This window comes from Struthio camelus, chromosome 6, assembly GCF_040807025.1.
Source record: "Struthio camelus isolate bStrCam1 chromosome 6, bStrCam1.hap1, whole genome shotgun sequence".
Classification (NCBI taxonomy): domain Eukaryota; kingdom Metazoa; phylum Chordata; class Aves; order Struthioniformes; family Struthionidae; genus Struthio; species Struthio camelus.
In genome coordinates this window covers 9,308,772-9,322,652 of record NC_090947.1, presented here as the reverse complement: position 1 = coordinate 9,322,652, position 13,881 = coordinate 9,308,772, and the positions used below count along the sequence as shown (strand labels likewise).

The window sequence follows — 13,881 nt, the reverse complement described above, 5'->3', positions numbered from 1 at the left end:
CACCCATTAATGGGGGACGAGAGTGTCAGATATGGAAGGGATAAAGGCCCAGAATGACTTCCCTCCCTCACCTCTCTCCTAACCTGCTTAGAGCAATATGTGTTTCCTGGTTGACACCAGCTTTGATTAAGTCATATCCTGACTGGCTTTTCCTTAGCTGACTGCCAACCCATGAAATGATAGCTTCAGTGGCAACGTTGCGATATTCAGAGGAGGTGAACAAACTGCTTCCTCATGGCACTTCTTCCATGTCTCACGTTCTCTATTGTCGCTTTAACAGTTGTCACTGGGTGTGCTGCATCACACAGTGGTTTTGTGTGTATTCTGGAAAGGGCCAGACATGCTCTTGCCAACTGGGTGAATTCTCTGTCTCAGCGGGACTTGCTTCTTTTCACATAAAGACAAGTCAATATGAGGAACCGTATGCATTTGAATTGCAGCCAAGGCCATGCTGATGTATGCTGTGGGATATTGATGATATATTTTGTGATACCAGTGCACCTTTGCTTTCTCGTCTAGAAACTGGAAGCAATACTAAGAACTACTTGTCAGGGTGACTGTTAAGATCAAATGTCTTGAAGAGGCTGCGTAACTGCTAAGAATAATTAATATTTGCTTGGTAGTAAGCAGATTTTTTGCTGTCTCCTCGAATCTATTGACATAAGAGACAAAAAAATTGTAACATGGCTCTGTAAGAAACTCTGAGACCTAATATGCCATGACCCTTTTAGGTAAAATCGAAGATACATATGGAAAAGACTGTATGTTATACATCCTCGGGAGTGTTTGAGAGCATCAGTTCACACTCCTGTCTCTCCCTTTCTTGGAGCAATGTAGGTTACAAGTGTTACAGTTCATGGTCCATAGATATATAGGGGAGGAGAAAGGAAATTAGGTTATTTAGGCTGCAATTCTTCAATCTGGTGATTTTGGGAAGAGGGAGGAAGAAGCTCAATTAAAATACCTCTGAGCAGATAGATAGATTTTTATGGATCATTCTTCAGGGGTGAATACAGAAAAAAGTCCTTTTCTGCAGAGTTTTCTGTAGCCTAGTACCTGATCTGAAACCCTTTAGAGCTACTAGGCAGATTTGGAACTTGAACAGAGTTTAGACTGAGCCCTCAGTTCTCAGATCTGAGTACGGAGATTTTCTTGATTCATGCCAACCTTTTTTATTTTGTCATAAAATTAAATAGATCTGAAAAAACACCAGTGAAAAATGCTAAGGGACAGCCAATCTGATTATGCTGTTTCTGTCAGCAACCATTCTTTTGCAGACTCTTGCCGTGGTTCTGCTCTCCCACATGGTTCTGATTTTAATAAGAACAGGAGGAGGCAAATGGAGAGAGCAACATTTTCTGCAGGGGACCATTCCATGCCTCAGCATTAATAATGTAGCAAATTAACCATCTCCTTTAAGTACTGCTCCTTTGTATGATGACAGCCCAGTGTGTCATATTTCCTACAAAACCATAGTTTATGAGTAATACTGTCATCAGATGCTACACACACATTCATGTCACAGATTTCCAAATGGCCGTAGCAGTGAAGATATTTTCCAAGCTTTACACAGCCTTTTTTTTTTCTTTCTGTCTCTCCTTTTTAAAAAAGTTCATTATTGCTCTACCTCAAGCACTTCTTTTCTCATCTTGCGGGTCACTCACCCCCCCCCACCCCCCCCCCACCAGTCAAGCTGCGTGAAATCTTTCTGGCAAGACCTAAAACCATGTGATATCCTCCTGGATTCGTGTTTCATGTGGAATCTCAAGCTGAGAGAGGCCTCAGGATAGAGTGCTGGCTGACAGGGAGACTGTAAGGCAGTTGGGATTGTGTAGGCGTTCAAAACTGAGCGACTGGGGCTGCTCAATATGTTTTTAATGAAACTAATAAATACAGCCATTGAATGAAGAGAGCTGATTGACATGGGGAGTTCCCAGCTCCTTCCTCCATCTGCAGCCTTTTCAGTAGCAGAACGGAATAAAGAAATTTGAAAGGAAGCTGGCACGTATATTTTCAATGAAGTATTATGCAAAATTTCAAGCAGCATGCTGGATAAAAGAAAAATTGTTCTTGCTCTACACAAAGCCTAACCTGGTTTTCCATATTTTTTACACAAAATAGAATCAAACCCTCTCTCACAGTTTCCAGCGAGCCAATAGGAACATGAGTAATGGAATAGTTTCGTTATCATTTTCATAACAGGGGAAAAAATGCTGGGAAAAATCAGCTGTCTCACTGCTTAAAAAAATAAAAAGAAAAGAAAAAATAGAAGTGAGCTTTGAAATGTCTCGATGACGAAGAGGGAGCATTTCCAAGGGAAATCTAATTAGGGAAAGGGGTTTGCAGCCACACGACTGTGATCTCATGATACCACGTAGAATCAGGCAGCACGTTGTCTCCCACTGGGCAGAAGGTGGGCAGTTGAGTCTTCTGGTAGAACTGCCTGCATTTCCACATCTTTTTCCCCCATAAGTGCTAGCCGGTACAATGTTGACTGTATATCCAGTACTAAAAGATGGAAACAAGAATGACGGATGACCTTGAGATTAACTGCACTGAAATCACAGCGGTATATTCTGAAGCAGGGAGCCAGGCAGAGGAGTTTTTTAAAAATAGGTGCATAGCCAAAAATAAATGCTATAAATGTCTGTATACCACAAGCTTAAAAATAATAACAGGTGAAAGCAGAGTGTACGGCAGTGGCAGAAGAACTTGATGTAATGGGTGTTTCTGAAGAATGAGGGGATGACAAAAATCAATAGGATATTATTGTAATACTTGCTATAAGCTCTAGAGCAAGGACAGGTTAGGTCACAGAGTGGGGAGGAAGGGAACTCTACAGCTTTAACACCCCATTGAACCTACATAGATAAGATTCTAGTAGGTGAAGAAAACCAGATAGTAAAATACTTACCTGTTACTAGTTAGGGAGTAAATACAAGTGACGTCAGCACAGCTCTGAGCAACCTCCTCAGAGGAGGAAGCATTCCAAAGGGTAGCTTGCCAATACTAAAATTTGTAGAGGAGGCATTTTCTTATAAAAATACAAAATCAAACAAAGAAGCTAGTCAATGAGCCACAGAACTGCAAATGAGGATATTCATAGCCTTAGGCTGAGCAAAAAGGTTTTTTCTAAGTAACACATGATGACCATAGACCACATAAAGTAGATTTTAAACACTAGATTATCTAATGCCTGCATTTATATCTTCCAACCTTGCACCCCGACATTACACCGAAAAGCTGTCTAAAAGTATTCTTCCTCCTCCTATTCCTCTTTATAACTCCGTCCCTCAAAACTGTTGTTATTGGACCATATCCAGCTGTTTTCTTGCTGCTGTGGATATGTGCAGAAGATTCCCACACCACTGTACAGACAATAGCCCAGAATCCCTCAAAGCATCCCTGAGCTGCTTGACCTTACACCCTGCACAGAGTTATGCTGAAATCAAGGAATATAATTAAAGTCATGGGGGCCTCCACAGAGGCTTAGGTCAAACATAGGCACAAGTCATTGTAGGGGCAGAGCTTCCAAATCCCATGCAAAAGTAAAAAAAAAAAAAAAAGATGTATTTATAATTGCAACAGAAAGATTATTTCTATTAGGAAAATAATTGAGCCAGAGTCCAACTCGCAATAGCAAGAGAGGTGTGATTGAGTGATACCGTTTTAAAAGTATTTTTAGATAGTCAGGAAGGATCTTTGAGAACAGGAACTTTCCTAGCCTTCAGCAAAAGCCTCTTATCCTTCTGTCTATTCCGTAACTAGATTAGTCTTGCCAGCTCTATACTGGAATACACAAATATCCAAATTAAACTAAAGTAGTTCAAAACACACATTTTCTGTAACTCTCACTTCCCATCCTCAGTCCTAAGTAAAAAGGTACATTGTGCGTGACATACCAAGCAGGCAGCAAAGCTGAGCTCTGACAGTCTAGAGAGAAAAGCAGGTTCCAGGGTCAAACCCACTGGTACCAATGGAAGTTTTGCCTTAAAGTGAAAGTGGGTCAAAGTCCCCTCTTGGTTTGTCCGTGGTGAATGTTTGTGCTATTTATAGACTATTCTAGGTGGATGATTTATTTTAAAGTCCAGAATAAGGTAATCAGGAAACAGAAATAGTAGCATTCCCCCCACCCCCCAAGCTCTTACTTCTTTTCTTTGTTCTCGGGAACCATCTCTTTACTTAGGCAGTTTTAATCAGATAAAGAATATTTTTTGCAGTTACAAGCAATTAGTACACTGGATATCTCAAGACTGGCTATCGAGTGATATTATTCAGGTTTCATGCCTCCTATGGATTATCAAGCTAGAAACCTTATGATAGAATGAATCTTCACCAGTAACCCTTGTAAGTGTGTGAGATTAAGAAAGTGATTAGGCTCCTTTGAAGTATTTCAAGTGAAATAGCTTCAAACCTGAGTTTCTCCAGTTCATGAACCACATTTCCAGAATTGTGATCCACGGAATTTAGATCTAAAATTACAAGTTCTTCCACCAACCCGAGAGCTTGGTCATGTTTCTGTGAAAATCAGAATCAAATTTTGCATTGGCTTTACAGACAACACATGCAGGTTCTAAATGTCTAATTAAGACATATAGCTTCTTTACTTATTAAGTATTTTAAAACTATTGGCAATATTTTTCCATATTTGCCACATGTGGGAATATTTTCTAAGATGGTCATAAACACGCACAGACACAAAATTAGACTGGTGTTCAAAATATGCTCAGAAGACTTAGGAAGGATAAAGTTTTGCATGGCACTTTTCTTACTTCTTACTTTTGTTTTATTTTACTTGCTATTTATGAGGCTCCTTGATGCTAATTTATAGCTTTCAAAAACATAACTAGTTTATTTATAGAAGACAAACACATTAATAGAAAGCCACGTTCAGTCTTATGTATACATAGTCCTCAGGTTTCCAGTGAAATTGAAATGATTCAGAAATACAAATTCCTCTTCAAAGGTTGGGAATGTGATGCTATTTTTATAACCTATTACCCCATATTATTATTGAAATAAATTGCCTCCTGCAATCCCTCACCCACCTACCATATTTAGGATGCGTTACATGTGACAGGGGAAAAGATGTATTACATATGGCGGGGGAAAAAAAAGAAAAAGAGAGAAAGGGGGAAAGAAAGAGAGAGAGAGAGAAAGACACCCCCAGCCCCCAGAACTGCAGGAGAGAAGAGAGAGCTTGCAGTTGAGGAAAGACTTGCTATTTCCGAAGAGGTCTTTAATCATGTGCTTAAAGGTAAGCACACACTTACGTGCTTTGCAAAATTAGGATATAGGAGGAAATTATAGGCTGAATAGAACATCCTGATTTTATTTCCTAAAATGTCTTCTTTTATTTAAGATCTTGTCTGTTCTTCCTGACAGGAGAATTGATAATCGCAGGACAAAATCGGCCTAGGCTTTAGAGGAGCTCATTGCCAGCAGGTCAGTTGAACCATATCCTGAACAGGGGACCAACTGGTGGAGTTCTGCAGTTGTTAAGAAATCTGTTGGGGAAGACCATGAGAGCTAGCATTTAGATTTTTGATTTTATTTATTTGATTTTATAAGCACGGTGGCATAAATCAGGAAATCCTCATTCTTTACATTCATCCTCACTTGCAAGTATCTAGGTGCTAGGAAAAAATGATTATTGAACAGGTTCTTATTTATATTCTGGCACCTTTATATTGCCTTGGGTAAAAGGGCCTTCATATTGGAATCAAGAACAAATTACATTAAATCATTAACAGGTATAAATAGCTTTCCTGTAAATGAGACTCCAACCCCAAATATTAGCACCTCCAGAGTGAAAGAATAGCATATTTAAAAAATAAAGGGCAAGAGGTCCTTAAATTCAGGCATGTAATTGCTTCTCCGGCATTCATCATTCAAAAACAGAAGGCAAAAAGCTTATTAGGGATAGTGTGATACATTAAGACATTTACCCCCAGGTAAATCAGGAATGGTTCTCCCGAAATCAACAGATTGGTGTAAAGCGAGCCTAAGGGCAAGACAGGACTCGGAGATAACATTCGCTCAAGTTACCTCCCTTGCTATTGGAAGCCTTGTCAGCTGCAGCCCAGTCTATTTGGAGCTGCAGCACAGGAGGATAAAGGCTGAGAGGAAGAATGTTTGAGAACTAATTAACAAGTTAGCAGCTGAGTGGCTTTTATTATTTTGAAATGTAAATGCTTTTGTTGATTAAATCTGGACCATTAGCTCTGCTCTGTGATAGAGGAAGTTTCGTCAGAAGTGAAAAAAGACAAATCAAGGAGCTTTATGTCGTTGTGATGGCCATTGAAATAGCTGATCCACTGGGGAATGTCCCGAGAATGTCCAGAGAGCTAAAAACATGAGCTGTTATATTTGAACATATACCCTGCAATTGTAGCTGTGAGAGATTCTCACCCTTTTAGGATTATGTAGAAAGGAAAACATATTAGTTATACTGACCAGCAGTTACCAAACAATCAGTTTAACGACAAGGCTTATTCCTATTCAGCAGGGTCCTGGTAATGTTTCATATAAATATAAATTCTATTGCAGGACAGACAAAAATCTCTTCTCATATACTGATGTTGATATTTTAGTCCGCTGTTACACACAGAGTTCCTGCTCATAAAACCAAATTTCTGCACATGCAAAAAGAAACGTGTTTCGGATTTAGATGCCTTCCCAATTGGCAATAATCACCTAACTTAAAATCTGCCTGAAAGGTGCATTTTTGTATATATAAGACCAAATTCTATCCTGGTTATAGGACAGGATGAAGGAAAAACACTGAAAGTTGCAAAAAAACCAACTGTTGTAATAGAGCTCTCCTTTCAAAATTTCTGATCTTGTGGTATGGATTTCCAGATCTGAAGCAGTGGTCAACCTTCAACCAATGTCTTGACCAATGCCAGGGGCCAAAACCATAGCATTTGCTTGTACCGCCCAGGCATTTCATTACCAGAAACCGTAGTGATCTTCTGTGTACCTGGGGACAGTTTTATATGAAATGCAATTGCATATATGTTGAATGACCGAGTAAGTGATCAACAGGATCATCTGAAATATTATATTCTATAGCCATGCATCTCAGTCAGCCTGTGAGAAACAATATACTTTGTGTACTATACATTTCACATAAATCCTAGGCAGTACTTTTCATTAAGTTTGGAGTCAGGGCTTTGGGTAAGTTGGTCAAACTTGCAGTCATGGGGATATCTTCCGCTCGGCTGTGCTGATTATTGCTCAAGCTCTTGGACTACAGAGAAAAATCTATGTGGTATTTGAAAAGACAAGCCCCTGGAAAAATTGGACAGCTTCATTATATATTGGCTAGAGCAGAAAATAATTTACCCTTCTTGATTAACAAGAAAACTCCCATCTACTGTTCTCCTCATTCAGTCCAGATATGCAGTCAGGCTTTATTTTAGCTGTTCAAGAAATAGAACCTTCACCTCTTACATAAAAACATGGTATATATTTATGATTTACTGATTTGTTTGTGTTGCAGTAGCACCAAGAAGAACTAATTAGGGGCAGCGTGCCAATTATGCCAGGTGCTGCACAAGCGTATAAAGGAAAATCACCGATAAGGTGATAACAATAGGATAGGTAGAAATCATGTGTTCCTTTGAAATACCTTAATACATTGGTTTTTGCCTTTATCGACTAACTTACAGTTGTTTTCACTGAGGGGAAGGAAACAGTGAAAAAAGTACAGCCTGAGCATACCAGATGCTTTCCATGTGTGTTTAATACAACACTACTAGAGTATTATCCCAAATGACTTATACCCTCTCAAACAATGATAGCTCTAGGAAAAAAGCAAACATTGACGCTCCAGTAATGTTTGCCCAGCAATCAGTGAGCAGTATACAGCACTCAGGGCGTCTTTGTTACAGGAATCAATTAGGGAAATGGAGAATTGAGGTCCTCCAATTAGAAATATATAATAAATGCTCACTTTACTGAAAAAATCCACTCTGCGTATCTTTCTAAAGCTATGCGTTTATCTGCTTCTCAGTCAGTACCACGCAGAACTGTCACTCCCTCTGACCTCCCAGTATCTATACCTTCCACTTTAATGTTATTTCCCACATCTGAAAATAGCGTTGTTACACTGTACCCATGCAACATCCACCTAGTCCACTGTACTGCCTCCAGAAATGATCAGCACCAGCTTTGCCAGAGGAAGTAACCCTGCAGCTGCGAAGATATTGAAAATCTTTCCTATTCCCGTTAACTGCATTGTGTCCTTGACATCGACTTCATATACTTTGATTAGATGACAGCCATTTTCCTCCTGCAAACTCTTATTTCCTTCTCTCAGCTTGACTAATGCTAAGATTAGCCTTTCCATAGACCAGAACATTGACATTTGAAAATAAAGGGCTAGGGTCTCGGCTTAATTCTCCTCAGACACTTCATAACCACCAGCAAGGCAAAGTGAAGACTGGAACTCCCAGCTCTTCTGTGTTGCCGGAGCACTCGAAGTAATTAGAGGAGATCAGTTACCGTAACCCCAAATGTTTGGTGAATAAAAGCCAGTTCTAGTTTTCATTTATGCAATGCGTGGGATAGAACTTCTTACAGATGAGATTCACAATCCGCTCTCAGCGACTCCATCAGGAAGAGATTTTTAGTCCATTGTCCTATATGCTGTTTTCTGATTCTTTTACTATTCACAAATGTCTCAACGTCTAGCTTTTTTCCATTACAGTCTCTATAATTTGTCACTGCTTCTCCCAGGACAAATATTTGCTGTGGAAAGACGAATCTGATTGGCTTGTTTTTAAGACTATAGCTTTTTCTTTTCTGATAACATCATTGTTGTTTTTGGCAGCTGAGTCACAAGATGTTACACAAAGGGTATTTACAGTATAATGAGGTTCAATGGAGTTGAAAGATAAAGTTCATTAACCTCACATTTAAGACTATTAGAGCAGAGAGGCTGTAGTGAAGCATTGTGTTTGTCATTTGCACAGTGCTTCTAAAAAGCAAATAGCATAGATTCTCTGCACACTTACTGGCTTCCTTTCTAACCTCCCAGCTGATTTTCATTTGCAACAGCGTTCAGTTTTGCAGGATGGAGATTGATGGAATCGTTCAGCACAGTGTCAGCAAGTGTATGTAACCTCTGCTCTGACCATCACCAAAGTTATCAGGGGAATGAATCAGAAAGGATTTGAGCAAAAGATGGTCTCGGTACCATAGTGACCACGCAGTTGCTAAGGATGTGATTAGCACTCCGATTTCAGGAAGGGGAGAGTTAATTGCTATGCCCTCATTCCATTTCTCTAGGGGAATACCTGTTTGCCAATTATACAAGACCGAAAAAACCTGCCTCTTGATTTTTATAACATCTGAAGCCAGCACCTGTTTGACCCTGAACATATCTATTATGAAACTAGAATACATAACTTTTATTCACTGAGTGCAACGCATGCAATTGTAACAATCTCCTATTTCTTTTTTTTTTTTTTTTTTAAACTGTATTTCCCTGCCTCATACACAGTATACATTTACTTGGCCACTTACCTCTGGAAGTTTGAGAGCTATTTTTTTTTTCTTTAAGTCCAAAATCCAGCTATTAAGCTGAAGAAGGCTCAGGGAAATGAACTGAAATGTCTAGTGAGAAGAAAAATGACACTGTGAAGATGGGATAAAAAAAAAAGCCCAGGATAATAGAGATTGATCACTCAATCTGTCCATGGCCTCAAATAAAACTGATTGAATTTAACATGTGAGGTTACAGTTAAGGAGCTGAGTTGTTTCAGTGGGTATAATATAGTTTCAGATTATCATGGGGAGCCATTTATTTATTCTTGCATTTGTGAGTCACTTAGTCCCTTTATGTGAGTGAAAATACGTTTACTTTCCCACTCCCTGCTGTTGTGTGTTCTATTAATATCACACTAGTTGAAATAGATGGGCACACTAGAAACTATTTGGTGTTGAATTTGTTTTTCAGATTTCTTTTTTTTCTTCTTTTTCTTCTTGAGGCATCTATTTTTATAAACGAATTCAAAAGCCTGCAGGCACTTTTAATACAAGCTTAGTTCTCCTCCATTAAAAAACAAACAAACTGGGCTTAACCCTGCAATAAGAACCCACAGCGATACAAGAGCCTATGTAAGGTCAGTAATGTCTTTTATGCCATTCAGACAAGATGGAGATGACACTATATTTTCCCAGTTTTACCAAATAAAGCATTGGGCACTCAGAAGTAGCCCTGGTTCAGGCTCCTTCTTCTTGGTTAAAAAACAAAGAGTGTCAGATATACTGGTCCTTGCAGCTTATCAGCAACCAAATTTCCATCTCCCTCCCTCACCACAAACACTTCTGCTAGCTGCTGCCACACTACTTTCCTCATGGCAGCAGCTGCAACTAATGGTGCACAGGTAAATTTGGCCCTTTTTGTTCTCACCATAACCTCATGGAGTTGTTCCTCTTTGCCCTGCAGTTCCTGTGGCTCCATTTGGATTTTAGTAAAGCATAGGAGCTCCAAGCAGGGATCTGGTGCCATGTCGTGCTTGGCACTGTGTATATGGATCATGACACTGGATAGCTTATTATAAAAAGAGATGAGACACAACCGGTTTACAAAGCAAAGCAGTGGGGAGAAAATGGATGCAAAGTGTTCTCAGCTGGGTTAGCAGGGGGAGTGACAGAAGAGGGCTTAAGTTCAGGAGCCTGAGCCCAGAGACCTGAGTACAAATCTGGCTCTACTGTTCTTGTTTGTGTTCAAATCAAAGAGGTTTAGAGCACCTGTACTTGATGGAGGTAAGTGGATTGTACTGGGGGCTCCAGGCAGCTGTGCGTGGGCTCCTGAACTCATACAGGCTGAACTGTAGGATTACTGCTGTCGGTAGCAGAGGCAGGATGGCACCCAAAGTGAGGTCCTTTTCACACCCTCAGCCAGCATGACCCAATTGCTTTGCAGCACACATGAGTAAGGAGATCTATCTCTGCTTGTGGTTCAAGTGCCCTGGCTCAGTTTTTGCATTCCCCCCATCTGTCTCCCCATTGTGCATTGTTCTGTCCTCACGCTGTTTGCTGTCTGTGTAGCAAGGTATCTGCACTGCGAAAGAGACGCTGTCTTTGTGTTAAGTGTCACTATTGTGCCTTGTCCAACGTGGCCCTGACCCCTTGGTGTTGCTCTTAAGAGTTACAGCAATATAAATTAATACATAAATCCTCCCACCGTAGCAATAAAGGAAGGGTGGGATGGTCATGACCCCATGATACATATTCCCACCCTCCCTGGGAGTCTTCAACCCCAGGCCATCACTCCATGACGGAACACATATTACCATCTTTAAAATATAACCTTACAAGCTTTCTTCTTGTGGCAAAGTGCCTCTGTCTCTTTGTTCTTTCTTTCTTGATCATATATTCTGATTGACATGCAACTCACCTTGTGTCCTCCTCTCTGCTGGTGGAAGGGGAGTAATTTTGAAAGGGCATTAATAATCTATCATTTAGTACACACTTCAACTAGATCAATAAAAGTGTCGGCTGTTCCAAAGATACCATTGGACAGTAAGCAGATGTTACATAAAGGTACCCAGAGATAAAGAGCTACCTAGATGGATCGGCTGGCTTAGGCCAACAGATAAGCAGGCACAAACAGGCTTCCTAGAGAGGGCAACTAGAAAGACCAACTGCGGGTAGCAATAGATAGGAACAATAGATTGGAGGAGAGAGCAGGAAATTAAATATTTGTGTCAGTCCTACTTTCCTTAAAGTCTAAGGGAGATTAGTTAATGTCTACAAATAAGAGCAAGATCAAGACGTGAGAACTTACCCCTCACTGCCTACAGCTTCCATTGGATATGCTGGTATTATCTACTTTCTCCGTTGCTTTATTCAGACTAGGAAACAAGGCTGTTAAAACATTTTATAGGTCTTCTACAGGAACATGACTTCTGTATCTCAGTGTTTCTGAGCTAAGACAAGATTTTTTTCTTTGCTGTTACTAGCAAAACCAGTGGTATCACCTTATGAGTGATCACCTTGTATAGCAGCCATTTTTGGATGTACTCTGCTTTCAAATGCTATATGTCTTTTAGTAAGTCTTTTTAAAACTCTTCAGGCCCCTAGAAATCCAATTGATGACGCATCTCTTTTTTAATACATGGGCCAGAAACTGACACGTTGAGTAGGTGAAGCACAGGGGCTTAATGTTGAGTTCTTAAACTGTTGGCTGAAATCCTAGAAATAAGCGCTGGAATTCTCAAGAGGGATGAAGACTAAAAAGCTTCAACACCACACCAAGAAATGATGTATTGGGTCCTTTTCAGAAGCCAGCATATAGCTGGGGGCTCATAATGCAGGACCCATTTTCTAGTCTGCATGAAGAGTATTTCTTTCATAATCTCGGGATTTTACACTGGTTTCTCTTCAGAGTGGTATCCATGCATTAGAGCACTGGACCAGGATCCAGGAATTTTCAGCACCTCTTATTATTGCTCTGTTTTCTTGGCTGTAGTCTCACCATCTGTACAGTGGAGCGTGGAGGGAGAAGACAAAAATGTAAAGGGAAAAGAGGAAATAATGATGACCATGTTTATGAAGCCGATTGAGGTGATCTGATGAAAATGGGACAGAAGAGATAGGGGTTACTCTGGGGCACCATATTCATGCTGAGCTAGACTGTGTGCAAAAACGCTTGGCAGATCCTCCCTGGGAAGAAGAATTCCTGAATCTGTTCCTATTTTTACACAGGGTCGTAAGTATAATTATTCTAGGACTGGTAACAATCCTAATGTAAATGGCAGGGAGTAGGGAAAGTGCTGCTGTGTACCATGACTCTTTCATGGAAACAACCCTGTGTCCCATAAATCATTGCCTAGTTACATTGTTCTGCTGCAGAAGTTTCTGTTACTGCCCTGAAAATGTAAAATATGAATCCATGCTACCTGGCTTTTGGAGTGCAAACAGTGGTTGTGCCTGGAAAATTACTTCCCTGGCAACTTTTCTACTAACAAAGCCTATTCTTTCTGTGAGGGCAGATCCCAGGAGGCAAGAGCATTCAGCATTTCGTAACTTGGCATTACGCTGGCAGGACTGGGCCTTGGGTTTTTCTAAGACAAGCAATCTCCTAAGCAACAAAACGTGTAGGAAGAAAAATAGCAACTAGGCTAATAACAAAATTAGGGGAAATCCCAGCCTGAATCATTGTAGGAAAGGGAATTTTCAGTCCCCTTGAGTCTTGTGACACTTAGTCAACAGAGAATTTGTTCAAGGCTATCATCCTGTCCTCTACTGGAGAGGTGAGGTATATTTTTACTAGGTCTTCCTAACTGCAGAGCAAAATTCCCTCCTTGCCTCACCTTCTGCTTGCTTTTAACAAAGTGGTATTAACAGCTGAAGAATGAGACGGTTCTCTTTTCAGCAGCAGCTAAATTGATATAGCAACTAGATTTTACTCCTAGATTGGCTTTAAGTTGGAAAAACTCCTGCCGCTTCTGTAGGCTTGCTCCTGTTTTTCAAGCCAGAAATGAGAACGGAATCCGACTCTTTAGTCACTTCCATGAGGACAGCACCTGTTTGGCTTGTAGTTTCCTCATTTCTGTTCGTAGGCCTAATCTGAGATCTCTTCTCCTACATAAAGGACATGACTCTTTAGGGCTGATGCTTGCTTTATGCCTAAACCTTTGTACTAATGTTTTAAGCATATTCCTACAAAACAAAAAGTTGTTCAAGTGTGTTTCTAGAGAGTACAGTGATTAATTCTGAGCTAGCACTTCCATAGGAAGCTATACTGAAATAAGCAGGTGGTTAGGTTTGTCAAACGTACCAACGGATCAGTCAAGGAACTCTCAGAACAACCTTTGACTGAGCTCAGGTGCATCCAAAAAATATACACCAGTTTATGTTGATGCA

At 40.2% G+C, this 13,881-nt stretch overlaps 1 protein-coding gene across 5 annotated transcripts in view; it reads left to right on the top strand.

Annotated features, from left to right (window-relative positions):
• KLF7 (KLF transcription factor 7) overlaps nucleotides 1–13,881 on the top strand; it is a 119,399-nt gene that overhangs the window by 74,626 nt on the left and 30,892 nt on the right. For 4 of the 5 annotated variants that reach the window (XR_011141818.1, XR_011141815.1, XR_011141813.1 and 1 more), the window contains one exon: nucleotides 5,386–5,445. The exons of the other annotated variant lie outside the window; for it this stretch is intronic. The gene's annotated coding sequence lies outside the window, so the exon portion shown is untranslated. The remainder of the gene's footprint in view (nucleotides 1–5,385; nucleotides 5,446–13,881) is intronic. 5 annotated transcript variants of the gene reach the window in all.